Source organism: Tinamus guttatus, unplaced genomic scaffold, assembly GCF_059628265.1.
Source record: "Tinamus guttatus ecotype Peru unplaced genomic scaffold, ASM5962826v1 Tinamus_guttatus_pri_ptg000240l, whole genome shotgun sequence".
Classification (NCBI taxonomy): Eukaryota; Metazoa; Chordata; class Aves; order Tinamiformes; family Tinamidae; genus Tinamus; species Tinamus guttatus.
Window position 1 is genome coordinate 3,528,174 of NW_028288774.1, and position 18,073 is coordinate 3,546,246.

Below are 18,073 nucleotides of genomic sequence, written 5' to 3' on the forward strand. Positions count from 1 at the left end.
CTCTTTGCAGGAGTCGGAGGATAGGATTTTATCCTTAGTGTTATAGTCTCAAAAGGTTTAAGGAAAGTCAGAGTATCAGAACCATGTCTCACTTGTGTATCTATACCATCAAGGCCTACTGCAGAGTTGGAGTGTAGCTTTTGCTTTAGAAAAAAAAAACATATATATATATATGCTGCCTACAAAGCAGTTTCTGTGTCTCCTCACCATGAAATAAGACCTATGGGTATGCATGCTAAATACACATGTACACGCAGCACCATTTGCAACATGTAAACAGCTCTTGCACGCTGATCCAGGTACCGATGAGTTCTGAGTAACTAAAATCCTCCATACCACAACATTATAGCATTGTCATACTCGACTTGAGACTGCCTGCTTACATGAATAAATCATCATATGACTGGAAAGGGCAGAGAAAAATAGCTGTGTTTTAGACTATTCTTTTCAACCCAGCCAGGCAGGAGCTGTGCTCGCTGGGGTTCCTACTGGTACAACTGGCAGCCCCAAGTGATGTCCCATGGACGAGAAGGTGGAAGGGGACAGGTTTGGCTGCTGAAGAGGATAAAAGTAAACTTTGCCCATGAAAACAGAAAGCTCAGTAAATATCCCCAGAGCACGGAGCCTCCTAGTGCTCTTGAGGGGACCAGGAAAGGGGGTGCGACGGTAAACGGCTGCTGAGAGGGGCTGCCGAGAGACACGGAGGGGAAGAGAAAGGCGGTGTTTCACTTAAAGAGCAGCCTGCAGCTCACATGGCTTTTGTCTGTCTCGCAGAGGGCTACACGCTAACTCGATTTATTTAGAAAAACACGGGGCAGGGGGGGAGGAGGGGGGAACACCACCTCTTTCCCTTCCCCACTGGTTTCAGAATTATTGTGTCTCCTGCGGGGGAAGGGTTAGACCGAGCCGCTTGGTTTGGAAATGACTCACTCGGCAGCGCTATGGAGCCGGAGGGTCTATTTTTAATATTTTTAAACGGAGAAGTTACTCGGGTCTTACGCGTCGCTGTGTGTCGGGGCCGCCGGGGCCGCGCAGCCCCCGCCTGCCGCCCCGTCCCGTCCCGTCCCGCGCGGCCCCGCGCCCGCATCCCCCGGCCGCCCCCGGCCGCCCGCCGCATCCCCCGGCCGCCCCAGGCATCCCCCGGCCGGCGGCAGCTCCGCTTGTCCCAAAGCGCCGCGGCGCCCCAAGCGCAGCCCGGCGGCCCAAGCGCCTCTCACTCACCCGCGAGGGAGGCCGGGGCTGCCCGCGCCGCTCCGCATTGCCGCCCCGCCGGGCACTGAAGAAGGTGCCGCCTCCCGGGCCGGCGGGCGGGCAGGCTGCTGCGCCGCCGGCCTCCCGGCCACGCTTTATTTCTCCGATCTCCTTTCGCTGGCTCCTCCCAGCAGAGACAAAAGGCGACGCGCCGGGTCGGATCGGGCCGGCCAGGCCCGGTTCGGCCCCGTGGGGGCAGCGCTCGCCCCGGCCCCAGATCCGCGGGTCCCCCGGCGGGGGTGCAAAGCGCGTCCCGGCGGGTCGCGAAATTTGGAGGGTTTCCGATCGGGACAGGAGGGATGCAGGAGGCTCGGAGCCCTCCCCGGGGCCAGGGCGGCTCCCCCGGGCGCTGCGGCGCCGGCCGAAGGCAAGTGACGCTCAGGCAGCGCTGCCCTTGGCTCGCACTTACCCAGCACTTTGCTCGCTCGCTGTAACCAGCAGGTTTGCAGCAGGTACTGGCAGGAAGCTGCTAAGAACGGTGCGTGAAATTCAAGGTCCTGAAGGAGATTTTTAAAAGCTACAATTAGATGCAATCAGCAAACATTCACATGCAACCTGTAACTCCTCAGAGAGACGCACTCTTTTTTGCAGAGCTGCTCATTAATTTAAGGTACTGAGATTTTAAAGCTTCTGAAGGATTTGTAAAACAGCATTATTTTTGCTATCTGTTGAAGAGGCTTTTGTGAATTAGTTAGCACACTGATGTTGCTACCACTGGCTAGCCCACGGTGTTAGCTGTTAAGAGAACTCAAACCTTATCTTTACAACTGAGTTTGGTCTGAATTTACAATCAGAAAAGCTCGTGCTTTTCTGGAGCCAGGATGTTAATCCATCAGACCTCGCTGCAGTCCTCTCTCGAGTTTTCTCTGGAGATACCCAAAGTGACTCGTATTTGCAGGAATGGCATCCTAATTCTATGATTCTAATGTTCCTTCTTTTCCACCTACAGATGTGTAAAACAAACACTCACTGGGGCACCGTGAACTTTAACTACAGCCCATTGCCACTACCAGAACTATAATCAGACTTATTGTTACAAACATAAAATCAGTGCCCTGAGAGAGCTGACAGGACTGGATTGGAAGCTGTTCAAACACATACAAAACCATGTTCTCTGTCCAAGAGTGATGTGGCGTTTGATGGGTGGTTGATACCTGTGCAACATGTACAGTTTCAGTACATCTGTTGACGTACTAACATGCAAAAGCAGATAAATTGTCCATTTGTTTTTCAAACCAACAATTGCATATTCTTTTTTTTTTCACAGACAACATTGCCAAAGTGGACCTTGAACAGCTCAAGGATCCTGAGGTCTCCATTATAGAGCTGCTGGGAATCCCCGACACAGTTATGAAGTGAACACTGCTGTAAGAGTTATGACTAGAGAAGTACATACGTCGTTCCTTGTAGCTGGACAGTTCTTCAAGGCCAGCAAAGATCTGAACCTATTTGCAGGAGAAGAGAATGGTGATCTGACACGCCTGCTCCGGTGGCATGCTCCATTGGAGAGAAACACCACAAAAAAAAAAAACATGGAAGTTGTATGAGGGATAAATACTCAGATGAGGCCAATATAGACTCCTGGCCAGATCCTAACTTCTGGCATTATGTGAACATAGTAAATTCACAAGTTTTGTTTAACGAAAAAAAAAAAAAAAAGCCTGCACCATTTGCCAAATTTTAACTCACATAATTATAAGTCACAACCTAAAAAGGTATCTGGTTTTACTGCTCTCGAGACAAGTACATGACTCTGCAGATTTCTGGGATACCAGGTTTACAAAGGAAAAGTTGTTAGCCATACTCATAAGGTGCAAACTTCAATACTACCTCTGGGAGACATCATGGCCATGATGCAGACTTAGTGTGGCCATCATGTTATATGGCTGGACTCTGCTTGGGGGAAAAGAAGGAGAAAATAGATAAAAAAGATGTCCTACTACCAGTGAAGGTGGGAGATCCTCTTCAACTGCCTCACTAGGAAGGAGTGAGGCCTCTATTGGAAGGAAAGAGTCCTTGTCACTGCAAGGGCCTCAGATTATCTTACACAGGAGCATAGGGAGGACTTTAGTATATAGCAAGGACAAACAAGAAAGAAGATTAGAAATATTAGCCCAGACGGGAAAGATAAAAATTAGGAGGATCCTTAGGGCAGGATTCCTCTTACCTAACTTTAGCCCTCTGAGGTTATGCACCATCCTCCTATGGCATGTCCCATGGTAATTCATCACGCCTAGATCAGATAGCTATGTTAGAGCAGGAAGAATTGCCTTCTGGAAATATCTCTGTGCTTCAGGTGTTCAGCAAAGGAGCTGCCCTAAACAACACACTTAACTTTCAAAGTTAGGTAAGATAAATCCTGCTCTGAAGCTTGCCTGAATGACATAGAGCTGCAGTGAAAGGGGTCTGAAGGAAAAGAGTTATGTTTAGATTGATAGACAAGGAAAATGACCTTTAGTAGCTTCATTTTTCCCTTCAGCTTTGGTTAGAGCAAAAGAAAAGAATATGCTTTTCAAAGAAATCTCGTTGTCTCAGAGACAAGTTGTAATCTATAAACTCTTATCACTGGAGCAATACATGGTGCAAACGGACTGCCATTTGCTTTGTGTCAGAGGAAGTGACTCTTCTTTGACCTTGTTCAAGTCTATAGTATCACCTAAACTGAAAAGAAGGAATATTAAGCATCAAAGATGTTGCTACACACGTTTTTATGATGATCAGGTATGTGAGAAATAGCTACAGACTTAATTTTGTTTTTGACACCACACATCCTCTCTGTAGCACACTTTCTATAGTAAGACAACCTTGAGTGCACATGTCCTGCTCTCCATACAGTGTGGTGTTCAATGAGAGCCAAACCACAAGCGTTGTGACTAACAGATGTGACCTTTTAATGGTTTGTTTTATAATGTATTTGATGATGGGATGAATCCACAGCATATTCCCTTCCTTCTTTCTGTGTGAGCCAACAGGTCTTCAGCACCATGTGATTCCCAGAAATGAGTTCTGGAGAGGGTCCTACAGTGTGGTCTAACAGGTCAGCAAGGAAAGCCATCATGTCTGAAGAATGTTTCTAACTGGCACTAATTTTCAGGGGCTGAGGGCAGCAGCTGAACCAGCTTAAGAGGTGATCATCTTTTGGCTTATTCTTATTCCATCCACCAAAGATCTCTATCCTTTTCCATCTGCTCCACTTGCCAAAGGAGCAAAAAAAGAGAGGGAAGAGAAAGCAAGCAAGCAAGCAAGCAAAATCTGCCTTAAACTAAAGTGGATAATTTTGACAGAAATGGGTTAGGAAGTAGCTATATTTGAAGCTAACTTACATAGACTGGAAAGAAGCATGGGGCACACAGCTGGGGATAAGCTGGGAAAAGTAACCTTATATCCCGGCAGAGTTGCAGTGAGAACAGAGAGTTTGACAGTCCTCAGAGTGACTTTATGCAAATTATTTAACAATTTGGTTCATTTTTCTCTAGAGGGTCTCAATCTCAAAAAGATGTTACAAAGCTTAAACAACTCCTTCAAAGATAATATTTTTTTTCTTTTGTTCTCTTTCATATTCACTTTTGTAGTTTCAAGACTGGGGAGTGGAAAGGAGGCAAACATCTCAAAGCTGCATGATTGAGGGTCCATTATTCTATGAATTTTACAAGTCAAAGCTCTGGTACAAATGAGATTCAGAAAACAAAATGTAATTCCACAAGGAAAAATGCAGCTATATTACCTGTAGTGAAAAAATAATTAAAATCACAGATATTCATTGGGAAGGAGGATTCTCAGAAGCCATAATGCTGAAAGAGCATTACAGAGATCTAACATAGCAGGAGAACAGATAGTAAATTAGGCATGTCTGCAATTTAGGATGACAGGGAGGAAAAAGCAGAAACAAAAAACAATGGTATAGTATTCTTCATTAGCAGAAATTGTAACAAAAGCCTCTGTTAGTTCTATTGTAATATAACCTCTCCCCCCGCCCCTCAGAATATTGCATTCAGTCCTTAGTATCCTCTCCAAAAAGACATCAGCAAGTGTAAAGTCCATTTAAAACCACAAGTGATGAGGACTGACTTGGAGATTCACTGTATGAACTGAAAGAGCTAAATACAGCTGGTTGTGCTGTGCATGGGGAATAGGACATAGAACTATAAAAAATTGAAACAGGATAAAGTACCATGAAAGATGAACTACTAATTATTGCAAAAGGGAAAGCAGTCTAATTGTGAAGATGGGGAAAGGAACCTGAAAGATTAGCAGAATCCTGTTACAATGCCTTAGGTGTAAGACCCACTGCTGGTAGAGTAGGTGCTCTGGAATACTGTTCGTGGTATTTTAAATAAGCACAATGCTAGTGTTTATGCCTGGCCTACCAAGCACAGTGGTCTAGCTGATCTTTTACAGGGAATTTTCCATCTTTAGTTTCTGTGTGTCTAAAGCTTCCTTCCTCTTCCATAGAGCACTGTTTGGCATGTCAATGACAAACCTCTGAGGGAGATTACAAACAAACTAGGCCTCAGGGAGAGAAGATCTAAATGAAGAAACGAAATGAAGAAAAGAATGTTTATGTGATACTTTACAGACACACCACAAATCATAGTCAAGCAAAGCCAGCAGCGACTGACCGTCCTTATATTGACCTCTGCTGGAAACCATAATGTAAATTTCCCAAGGACACAAATGAGCTACTTCAGTCTCAGCAACAGGACAGACCCCTTCACTTCACCCTCCTGCCTTAGTCATTCTCTTTCCACTCCTGATTTTGTTTCTCTCTCCATCTTCTCCATCTGCTCCATCTCCCTCTTGCGTTTCATCCTCAAGGTCAGTAAACTGAATTTAAATTCATTATTTGGAATCCTATGCATCCATTCTAAACCCAGTTTCTATACTGAAACTCCAGAGCCTCCAGATGCTGTGTCAGGGTTTCTAATGACCACACTTAAGACTGTCTGACAAATATTCATTTTTGAAGCTGTGCTCTTGTAAAATCTTTTTGACCTTTGCCTTTCATGCTGGTCTTCTTGTTCTCCTATCCCCTTAACTGCTTCGTCAGCATATTTCCCTTCAGCTTTCTGAATGGCAGTCAACAAGACTTTTGCCTTGGTCACTTGTCTTTTCCTTTACCTTATCTCCAGGTAATCTCATCTGCAAATAAATTTAATTGCCAGTGTATAGCTGTTTTCTCTACTCCTATCCTAGCTCTACCTTTTCAAATGGAAGTCGTGGCCTGTTTTTTTGTTATGGTTTCATAGATGCCACAGCTATCAACTCAACGTAGTTGAAATACAATTCATAGTCTTTGCTCTCAGAGCTACCCTGCTACTTCTGCTTTAGTTACTACATATATGCATATATGACCCACCTGCCTATTACCCATCCCATAACTTGGGCATTGTTTTTAACTCAGACTTTTCTTTCTTTAAATACTCATATTCAGGTTATGTTTAAATTTTCCAGATACTTTCTGTGTAGCTTCTTTCAAATAAAGTTCTTATTCTTTCACAGAGCAATACTCCTCAGCCAGACTTCTGTCACTTCATACCAGAGATATTGCGATGTCTCTTCACCTGACTTTGGAAAACACAGTCTTCATTCATACCCATCCAGGACAGTGCTACAAATATCATTACCCTAGTATCTTACTTTGACCATGATACCTCCTACCTTCCATCCGTCTGTTGACTTCTCTACTTAATCACCACTGCTCTCAGCTCATCTTTCTATTGCAATGGTTTCCCACATCATTGTTTCACAATCCCTGGGTGTAATGACTACTGAAAAAGGTCATCTCACACTTGCACTGGCCAAGGTGACCAGTTCTGCCCAGCACTGTCCTTCCTTTGTACTATCAGATAGCCCTTTGCTCTGATCACGCAGCAAATGGGATCAATAAAATGAACTGGTTTAAAAACACAGCATCTCCCTTGCTCACCACTGGTAGCTCGACTCGACATCCAGGCTCTTGTTACTGTCTGTGCCTGTCTGCCTAAGAACCATGTATGGCAGTCTCATAACACAGTTTTACTCAGGACAGGCCAAGCTTTTCCTTGTAAAACTTTCCTTGTAAAAAAATCCTTGTAAAACCTAGGCTGGTGAAAAATACCAGCCTAAGATCCCAGGAGAACCCACAATTTCAGTGTGTGCCCTTAGTGTGAGTAGAACCACAGAAAGCAACAGTGCAGGTTTCTCTGTGGTAAGTCCACTTGATATATTAACTGGCTGTTACGGAGTTTATCTTCAGGTCATACGGGATCTATAGGCTGTGTAAGCAAAGAGGCAGCAGAGTAAGTCGTTTTGGCAAGGTGACCACTGGCTCACTTACCAGCTGTGAAGAGGTCTATTATTTCACATATTAGCTATCTATTAGCAACAACTTTTTGTTATGTTCTCTTTCAGAACTGTAGAAACAGAAGAAGATATGCATGTGGTATGAGACAAAATTTCCTACAGCACAACAAGCGAATCACTAGGTGATTCTCAGATGGCACAATGGCTTTCATTGGTGAATGAATACCATGTCACTGAGTCCTAATTACAAGATACTCCTAAATTGTCTTCTTTTATTGCTGTGATTCACTTGCTGATTTGGGGGTTTGTATTCTTTTAATTCTCACATCTTTCTTACTGACCATGCTGTGCTCTGTGGCTGCAAAGCACTTGGAAGAGTAGCATTCAGAAGCAGTGAAACCCATTACTGGAGATAGACTCTTCTTAGTTAGAAATTATTTTTTGATTCCTCAAAATGCCTAACTGCATTCAGCACCATCACTTCGCTTTGATGTACTTCTCAGAGTCAGCTAAGTCAGTGAATGTAAGGGGATGCAGCAGAAAGATACATTAACCTCCTGAGCTGACTGGTATAGGACACATCTTAGAGGCCCAGAACAAATCATGTGTCACAATATAAATGATCATAGTGGCTCTGTCTCTGCTTATATTCAGAAAGATGGAGAGAGGCATGAGAGACATGGGAGAGACGTGGAACCTCTTAGCCTTCCCACAGCTAATAGGATGGTGAGCAGACATGCCTTTTCCACTCTCAGCAGGCTTCTCGTTATCATGTGGCATATGCCAAGTTGGCAAACTCACTGACAAATTAGCCTCATCTTCCAGGCATGACTGGACCTTCTTTAACAGAGGGAGTAACTACAACTACATAACATAGCTATGTGCCATAGTTAAATTTTAGTGGCTTCTAGCTCAGCGTTTGTTTATTTTTCTGCTCCTGAATTCTACTGTAAATGCCAGGTCATATCTTCCAAACTTAATAGTACTAAAGTCAAGCCAAACTGGAAGAGGCCTTCAGCAGTTAAAGGATCTTATTTGAGAACTGACTTGCTAGTATAAATGGGGCCATTTGGAACCAGCAATTATTACTGAAAAAAAATGAAAATCAAAGACAGAGGGATTACACAAGCACAATGCATAGTCACTGCTACCACATTCAAATCAAGAGGGAAACATACCTTCCATACTCAGACCTCTTTCCTCTGTTTGTCCAGGAAAGGAGGTTGAGCTATTGGGGAAAGGATTGAGGGTGGGAACCCTCAGCCACTCAGAGCTTATCTAAATAGAGAGAGGGACTGGCAGAATTAGCATGTTACACCTAGATAACTACACCCCTCTTCCTTGGGCACTTAAACTCCTTGAATAGGTGCTCTAATGTAGCATAGAAGTAATTTCACTTTGGAAGAGTTTTAGGCTATGTAAGATTAAAATAAAGAGGCTGGGATGGCTTGTGCACAACTAGGAGGATCTAGAAGGTAGACTGCATGAAAATGCATGTACCCAGAATATGCAGGGCTTGTGAGAGTTAGATGGATGGTAAAGTGAACAATGACTTCATGGAGTGTTATTCCATCTGATCAGATGCCTTGAATCCCAGATTATCTACTGTTATCGAATTGTCCCTCTGTGGCACAAAGGCACTATAAATTATGGCAGTGTAGCAGAGATAGTATTTTGGGAGGGAAAACATGTGAGGTGATAAGAATTCTACTTTAACTAAATGAAGATGCAGACTGTACCAATATTCTGCACACGATGATTCTTTGCAAGCTAGTAGGGCCTGTGCACTTGTGGAATTCAGCCTCTACTTGCCAGAATAAACTTATTTAACTAGAATCCCATATGTACGTGTTCATACTGGTTATGAGCAATACCGTATGGTAGCTGAATGTTTGTATGCACAGATACACTCCCCGTCAGTGAGCTAACATGTGTGTTTGAACAGCAGCTGTGGAATCTAGGTCTAGGTCTCTATTTGTGGGGAAGAGAGGCACATCCTAACTGTGCCAGGATGCAGCTGGGCAAAGCACTTTGTCACATTTCCAATTCCCAGCCCTAGGGTTTTTTTTTTTAGTCTCTCAGGATTTTGATTTATTTTCAAGAACTCTCCACAGAGACCATTATTTACATGGACCTTACCCTCATGCCAGGCAAGACTGGAATTTCAGCTATTCATGAAGGAAATCCCAGATTTTATGTGAGTGTATGTGAGTGTAAAGGCAACTCATTAGAATCCATATAAGCCCAACACTCAGGCTTTGCAACCAAAAAAAATTAACAAATAAAACAACCTCCCTTTCTCCTTCCTTCCCTGCCTCCCTTTCCCACCAATTTCACAGCTTGCTGAAACACATAAAGTCAAAATGGCAAGGAAAATTCCAAGTAAAAGTAACTTACTCACTCTGTATATTCACTCATTGGAGCTAACCGTGCCATGCCCTGAGCACGTGTCTTCTCTCATACCCTCTGTCTGCAATAGAAAGTGCATCTGATGAGTTCAGCTCTATGGAAATGTGCAGTTCTGAACTGTCAAAAAAAACAAAAAGACTTTAGTGAAATATCAGTAGGGCAATGCCTGGATTAACACTGCATTGCATTGCAGACACCAAGAGGTTGGTGAAGTGGGACATACATGCAAGGGGGAAGGGCCTGTGATGCTCCTGTGAAGCTATGGAGTGGCATGGGATTGCCTAGTGAGGGAGAGGTGAAGTTCTCTCAGGTGAGGGGATTTTTGAAGTGAGAGCAGCAAGCCAGTAGAGTTATATCTTGTCTAATAAGTCCATTTTCACCACAAATGATCAACGTTCCTAAAAAAAAAATAGTTCTACCAGTGAGAGAGACACTCCTGCTTAATCTAATTTCACAGTTGTTACAAGAACTTGAAAACTGGGGACCTCTCTGGCTGTGAAAATCTTAGCTGAGGCTAGCAAGGACTCCAGCCAGCTTGTGCTTCATTACTACGTGATGCAACATATGAACAGCCATAATGGGTCCTGCTAGCTCAGTATGCTGTCTCCAACAGTGACCAAAAGCGACCACAGGAACAGGAAAACTGTACAGAAAGATGGCCTCTTTCGGTCATCTCCATCACTATTTTCACCTGGGTTAGCTAAAGTAAAGGTAATGAAGGCTGCTCTCTGCACTCAATCACTCCTCTACAATTGTAGACACACTTGAATTTATTTCCACATCTTTTTTTTTTTTCTCTAAAAGCCTGCAAATGGCTGATGTCTTGCTAGGGAAATGTTCATGATATAGGGATTCTATACATTCCTGAGGAGGCAAAGAGAAATAATCGGTTAATATGATTTAAGCAATGTTGGCACCAAATATGTAACCACAGCCTAAACTACAAAATCAATAAAATTGATTCTAACCAACTGTGATCTGATCCCGTATTGTGCCCTTCTCTAATTAACAAAACAAAAAAAGAGTCATCTTCTGACTTTTCTTGTGCATTGGCACACATAAATACAACAGGAAAGTAGGGAAATTCCAAGACATCTCTGGGAAAGTGTGGCTTGATACATATATATATGCAACTTGAGCAATAAATCCTTCTGTCAAATCCATTATCCCTAAAGACATTTTGCTGACATAAAGATATTTTTCCACCTGATGAAAGCTTTGTATGCAGCAGTGCACAGGGAAATAGAAGTCTGTGTGCACAGAATCCAGACTGTATGCACATACCTAGCTTGAGCCCAGCAACGGAGGAAAGAGGGCAGGGAGAACCAAGACTAGCAGTTGACCCTAGGAAGATGCAGGTGCTTGTAGCTGCATAATGTTATTAGCACTACAATGAGCTGTCAGTGTTTATTGTACACATATGGATTGGTATGCCAGGAGATGGGCTGTCAGGATAAACAGAAAAGGCCAGGTTCCAATGGCTGAACAATAGTCTAGGGAGAAGGTAAACCTCCTCTTTAACCGCACTTCCCTGCAGGAAACCCTGCTCGCAATAAAATCCTCCTGTATCCTGTCCCCTAGTCTTGGAGTGTTGACTTAGCTCCAGCTAGTCATGTAGATCATATCTGAAGAAGTAGATGAATGTGGACTGCTGGATGGAACCAGGTATATATTCTGGAAGAAATCTCCCTGAATTAGAAGCAAGGAGAATTGGCCTTTGGGAGAGGTTAATTTTTCCCTCCAGTCAGTGAAAAAGATAACTGCTTCTTTAGTTAGCAGCCTTCATTAGATTTAGTTTAGCTAACCAGGTAAAATAGTGAAGAAGCTGACTGAAGTCATCTCGCTACACACTTGTTCTTTCAGGACTCAGCAAGTATTCTCTTGATCTATTCTGGTACCTTACGGGCTGACAGTGGCCTGAAGGTCACAGACTGACACTGTTTTAGAGTATTTGACAGGTGTCTTGAAAATCAGGACAGTTAGGAGCTCTATGTGCTTTAATATTTTTCACTTCAAAAAGAACAAATCAGCACATTTGTATTTGAAACTGATTAGGTCATTATACTGCCTTTACAAAACCAAGGTAGAGTCTTTTTGGCAAAGAAATGAGTAATTATACTGCTTTTAGCAGGAGTACACTATTCCTATTTTTACATTTCCTGTTCCAGGAAGGAAGGAGTGTTTTTTTTTTTTTTTTTTTTTAATGGACTTCTCTTTCCTAGCAGAATCAAATCAGTCAGTGGTGATGCTGAGGCTGAAAGAATTATGTTTCCTGCTTTCTTGTGCTTAAGGAAGAAGTTCTTATATGAATTTTGAAATCACAGCATATTTTTCCGTAACTCATTAACATCACACTTGTTCCATATGTTGTTTAACATTTACTTTTTAATTTAAGCACTTACATTAACCACTATCTCAAATGATACTTCTTTTTTTTTGAGAGACAAACTAGGACAATATCTAGGACAGTCAGTGCACTCTTTTTGCTTATTGTAGAAATCATTTTTCTTTACAAATTCTGTCCCTTTCCCCAGTTTACTGACTTCCAGCATTTTGGTACTGTATTTCTCAATGAATTGTAGCAGGGAGGGTATGGAATACTTAACCTTACTGAGTCATTTATTATAAAAGTGGAGACAAAAGCTAGTCTAAATCTAGTCCAATCTGAGTTGCAATATTCTAATTCTGCTTAGGATTCCTAACACAATTCCCTTTTTTCCCCTCTCTTCCCATACAGTAACTTTGTGTGCTGTTAATCAGCCGACATGTTCCATTCCAGAAGAGGTTGCATTTTCAAAGAACTTTGAAGTGTTTACCAATTATTGAAGTTGTGAAATATTTTAGGATCTATAGATTAGAATGTGTTATTAAAATATGTTTCCTTCTTTGGAATCAGCATCAATACCCTGTATGTTAAAAGCAATGAGTAGTCACTTCTAGTGATACAGTGTAAACATTAACTCATTAATGATCATAGTCTGTGAGCATGCAAAAATTTCACTCAGCCCATTTCAAATATGTAGAATACGAAACAAAAAATTAGAAGCTTTGTTTTCAAGATCCAGTTGTAGTTCCTTCAATTCTTGTTAAAAATTAGATAATATAGCTATATTTATGTTGTCAAGTAGGCCAAGATTCTGCAGAAATACACAGTTGATGCTGAGGATGCGACCTCCACTCTACACATATTCCAGGGTTTTTAAATTCAAACTATTTTCAGCTGAGTCTCTGGCCTAAGCGCCTGATGTGGCTGGAGCACATTATGTGTATTCCTGAAGCACAGCCTCCAGCCTAATTTCGCCCAAACAGAACAGAGTTCGCACTCTCCAAAATCAGTCCTTGAGACCGAACAAAACTCAGGAAATAGAGATTACCAGGATTTGCTTCAAAACTACACTTCTGATCTGAACGAAAGCACTAATGGAGGTACATCAAAACTGATCCTGACAGGATGCATGCAACAGTATTTCTGATATTCTCTCCCATGCTTAAGTTATTTTACAAGACATTACAATCACAACCTAGAGGAAAGGATAACCAACCAATGCAGACCTAGTTTTCCTGTTTCCGACATGGTGTAAGAGCTCTTACTTTTAGGCACACCTCTTGAAGTGTAAAGTAATTATACTTAACTGCTTATCTAATGTTTGTATCCAAAGACATGGGAATTCCTTCTGCATCATTTCCAGACACACTGATTCAGAACAGTTGCTGACACTAAGCTCACTTAAAACCAAAGACTCAGTTTTGTGTTTATTCAGCAGTTTTTACAGATGGAAAGAATTTTTCTTGGAGCAGTGCTACAGTTCCATGATATTTGTATCACTGCATGACAAAGTTGCATAACAACTTTACCTATTCTGTACTAGCAAGTTAGCACAACATGAAGATTTGGGGAGCAATACTCCTATGTAGCATTAGCATCAGGTGTTACAGGCTACATGGGAGAGTCCTCTAAAGCTGGTTTGCACTCCTATATTTATACTGCTTTTTGTTATCACAGATTTGTATGTGGACATGTTGAAACTGTAATATCAGCCCCCAGCGGCCAACCTTTCCTGTTGCACACATAAATCCTCTTCCTTAAAGTGGACCCAAATCGCTACAGAGTTGCCAGACACACACTCTGCCAAAGAAACAACCTTACAACTGTCTTCCCAGAGCTGCTGTTCCTCAGAGGGCAGGTTTCCTGCCAATGCCATCTTTCACAGTGAAGATACACGAGCTGGGTAAAGCAGCAAGGTATTCCAGTAGCAGCACAACATCAGAAGCTATAAGCCAAGGAAAAAACTGTACTTAGAGCTGCTGTTAGGCTCACAGCCGTTGGGTTTACCCTTTGACCTAGATAGTTTTATAACCCTGTCAAAAGCAGTTGTTTTAATAAAAGCACAGAAATGATGGAAGCCTTGTTTAAACAACAGCTATTAAAAAAAAAATCTGCGTTCAGTCATTTCACTTTTAAGGCTGCTCAGTATCCCTTCAACTTGGCTCTGGTACCATGAGGCCTAATTCCCATTGTTGGTGCTGATTTGTGCCTGCATTGAAGGGGACAATGCCACCATTGTAGGGGCAAGGAATGAAGTCAGCTTGTTTGCCGGATGTGCCAGTCTGAGGGACACAAAACAACACCCTAGTGCTCAGGTGCTCTTCTTAGCATGGCCAAGGATTCAGCCTGATACGCCAGAATACAGATCTGAGGTGCCACGATTAATATAGGGTGTTCTAATAGGATTTTTTTTTTTTAATGCTCCATTCCACCTGGGCAGTTTACTGAGAGGAAACACCCATAGCCATAAAATGTTCACCAGGTAATAAGAAAAAAAATCATCAATACATCAAATTAAATTAATAAGAAATAAGGGGGTACTTAGTAAATTAAGCGTGGATTTTTATGCTTTCAAAGGTAAATGACAGATGCCACAGGTCCTGTCTCTGCCAGGTGACACCATTGTCTTTACCATGATGGCAGTGCTCTGCTCCCTGCCTGCAGCGCCCACTCCTGTTGTAGCCCTGCCAAACCCTGCACCAGAGATGGGCTGCACCCCTCCAGAGGCCTCCTAGCACATAGCAGCTTGGTTTGCACCACACACGCTTGCAGTGCCACCGCCACCTCTCCGTACCCCTGCGCGGGGCTGACTTTGCCTTCCTCTCCTGTTGAACCCCACCTGCTGGGCACGGCCCTGGCAGCTATTCCCAGGTGGTGCTGCCTAAGGCATCACGGAGGAACACAGTTTTTGGAAGACAGTTTTGTTTGCTTTCAACTTCAGCAAACCTCTCAGTCTTATCTCTCAGTACTGTAATCATAGTTCAGAAAACAAACTTCTGTTTTGTCTTAGTGTACCTAATTATTCCAAATTTAGTCCATTCCCGAACCAAGAACTTGTGCTGATCAGTGCATAAGAATAGTAAAATGAACATCAAAGCCTGTCAGAGACTAAGGTGAGATAAAACATTTAACTCTGGGGCAAATCTCCGTGTGTGCTCGCCTCGTGGAAGCACAGCCTAAAACCTCATGGGCTCAGGAAACAGAAACCCTGGATCTGATTTTTCTTCCCTGCTTTCTCTCTGACCTCCTAAGTCAGCTGTGCGCAGTCTGCCTCAGTGCCCCAGGGTGCACGAGGATGCAGGCTGCACCTCAAGGCCACTCTGCCCTCTGCAGCCACGTTCGTCCTGCTGTGCTCTCTGCAGCAGAGCTCACTGACCAGCCCACAGCCCAACACACTCGCGCTGTTGTTTTAGCTGCTGGTTGCTCTGTTCTAGTGCTTCCTGCAGCAGAACACACACCAGCAGCAGGTTTCTGACGATATCCCAATGCAAGAGAAGTAGGAGTGGCAGGGCCTCGCTGCTTTCAAATAAAGCTCATTTCATTTATGTCCAAACCAGTCTTTTGGAAATGGAGATTGTGAGATACAATGAATACACATCCTGTGGTTATAGGTATTTCTTCTGGGGAAAGCAGTGTGGCATTAATTTCTATTAAACATGTTTCATTTACTAGTTAATAGATGGCAGCCTGGGGATGAAGACTCCTTCCACGCTTATTGTGTAAACCACCTGAAAAGCTTTCCTTAAAAGCATGATCATTATTTCACAGTTACATATTTCATACTTATCCTAGTGGCAAAAGGCCAACAGACAGCTACATACATTCAGTTTGTTTGCGGCATAACGTTTGATGTAAACATAACCTCAGTCTTAAAGTGATTTGATAATTTCTGACGTTATTAAGCAAATATAAATGTATCCATAAAATTAAGCAGACATCATGGCAAACTGAATGTGCTCTCAATCTATGAGAGTTGTCAAGGAAATAAATTGAGCTCTTTCCTCCTTTAGAATACACCAAAATGTACGTGGAGGTGACAGCTGGATGAAGCCAGTTGCCTCACACTAACACAGTCACAGCAGCCTCCATGTGAATCAGCCTGTCCTGCACGCGCGGGTGCCACAGACCTAACTGGCCAACCATAACAAGTTCAAGACTCTGAGCACTGTCTCTTGCCCTAGGATAATTTCAGATAGGAATTTCCAGCAGATCAGCAGTCCACGGCATTCATCATCTCACAAACCCTGCTCACTAATATCAGATGTTTTAGAGAAATATATAAAAATCTGCAGAAGAACATAAGGAGCAGGCTGCCAACAGGAAGTTTCCTTTTGCACTCTCCTCTGTCAGAGGTTGGCTCATGTCCTGAAACTACAGACATACAAACACAGCTGCATTTGTGCTATTTCAAAAAGGCCAGAGGTGAGAAACTAGAATACATTTACAGAGATATGTAACACCCCTCTGGGGAGTCACTGCTGATAGTCAGGGAAGTGAACAGTGATAACAGCAGATAAATAATGAAAAATCAATTATATTTTAAAGAGCTCTTTAATTTTAATAGCCCATGGTGATGTTAATAATACAGGGAAGGACATTTTTAAAGCATTTGTCTTGACATTCACCCTACGATGCTTTGGTAATTTAAGCATGTGGCTGTGATGAGGGGGAAGCTTTAGCAGACAAGAGAGAGAGATCATTTATATTCCAGTTTCTTAGTTCTTAAAATTTTGCTTTTCTGTTTTGTGGCATTACTATGGGGAATTTGGTGGTGTATGGGATATGCCTCATCTTTTGAGATCTAAACTGAGCCAAACAATCAGAGAAAAAAAATTAAACAAAAAAAAAAGATTTTTGGATTAGTTTCTTTTGTAATTATTCACCTGCTCAAGCCATTCTAGATGGATATTTTTCTTTATTATTAATTCTTATTGCCTAGACCTGCAATCCTTTGAACTAGCCAGTGTATGAGTGAAAAGATATTCCTAAATAGTAGGGCAGAATTAAGGCCTTTATTGTCCTTTCAAACCAACAAAAACCAGCAATGTCAACAAAATAGGTCTGAATGACTCAAGCATTTCCCTGATAATGGGATACAAATCCTTTTACTGAGATGTAATTTAAACAAACGGCAACTGTTATGTCACCTGTCTTGCAAGAAATGAGCTAACGGGATTCTTGTTGTAGTTCTGGAGCCGAACTGCAACTTTACATCTGCCATTACATCACAGCTCTGCTGGCAGCCTCGGCAGCAAGACCGGGCACACAGTGAATGTGGACATCCCGCTTCTTGGCATAGTGTGACCTCGTAAAATGTATGGGGACCATCTTGCAGAGGACAGGAGAATTATCTCAGATGAACCACTAATGTGCAGTGCCTTCACAACAGTGTTTGGCTGCCCACTTTCCAGTTTTAATAGAGAAGCAACTGCAGACATAGAGCAAACAGACAGTAGCCGTTAGCACAGAGCCTTACGGGTCACATCTGTCATCAGTGGTCTCATCGTCTAACTAGCAGTCCCATCCAAAGAGTATCAAATGTCAGCAACTGAAACTGGAAATGCGCTAGCTGCTTCAGTGAGAGGCCAGGGAAGAAGGAATACTGAAGTTTAAAATGCCACTGAGAACTGGCACTGAAGAGCACAAACCACAATACTAAGCCACATGTTTTTGCCCATAAGACCTTCTCACTCCTAACTTTACAGAATTAATGGGTTTCACCAACTGAAAAAAATATGGGAGATTTTAGGAGGAAAGGAGACTAATGCAGAAGTTCTTAACACAAGGATTATCTGTCAGGTGCAG

General features: G+C 42.7%; 1 long non-coding RNA gene across 1 annotated transcript in view; it reads left to right on the top strand.

The window, feature by feature from the left end:
- Window positions 1-7,517: 7,517 nt before the first annotated feature.
- LOC148594501 (uncharacterized) overlaps window positions 7,518-18,073 on the top strand; it is a 427,754-nt gene continuing 417,198 nt past the window's right edge. The window contains exon 1 of the long non-coding RNA XR_015913438.1: window positions 7,518-7,533. This is a non-coding gene — a long non-coding RNA (uncharacterized LOC148594501). The remainder of the gene's footprint in view (window positions 7,534-18,073) is intronic.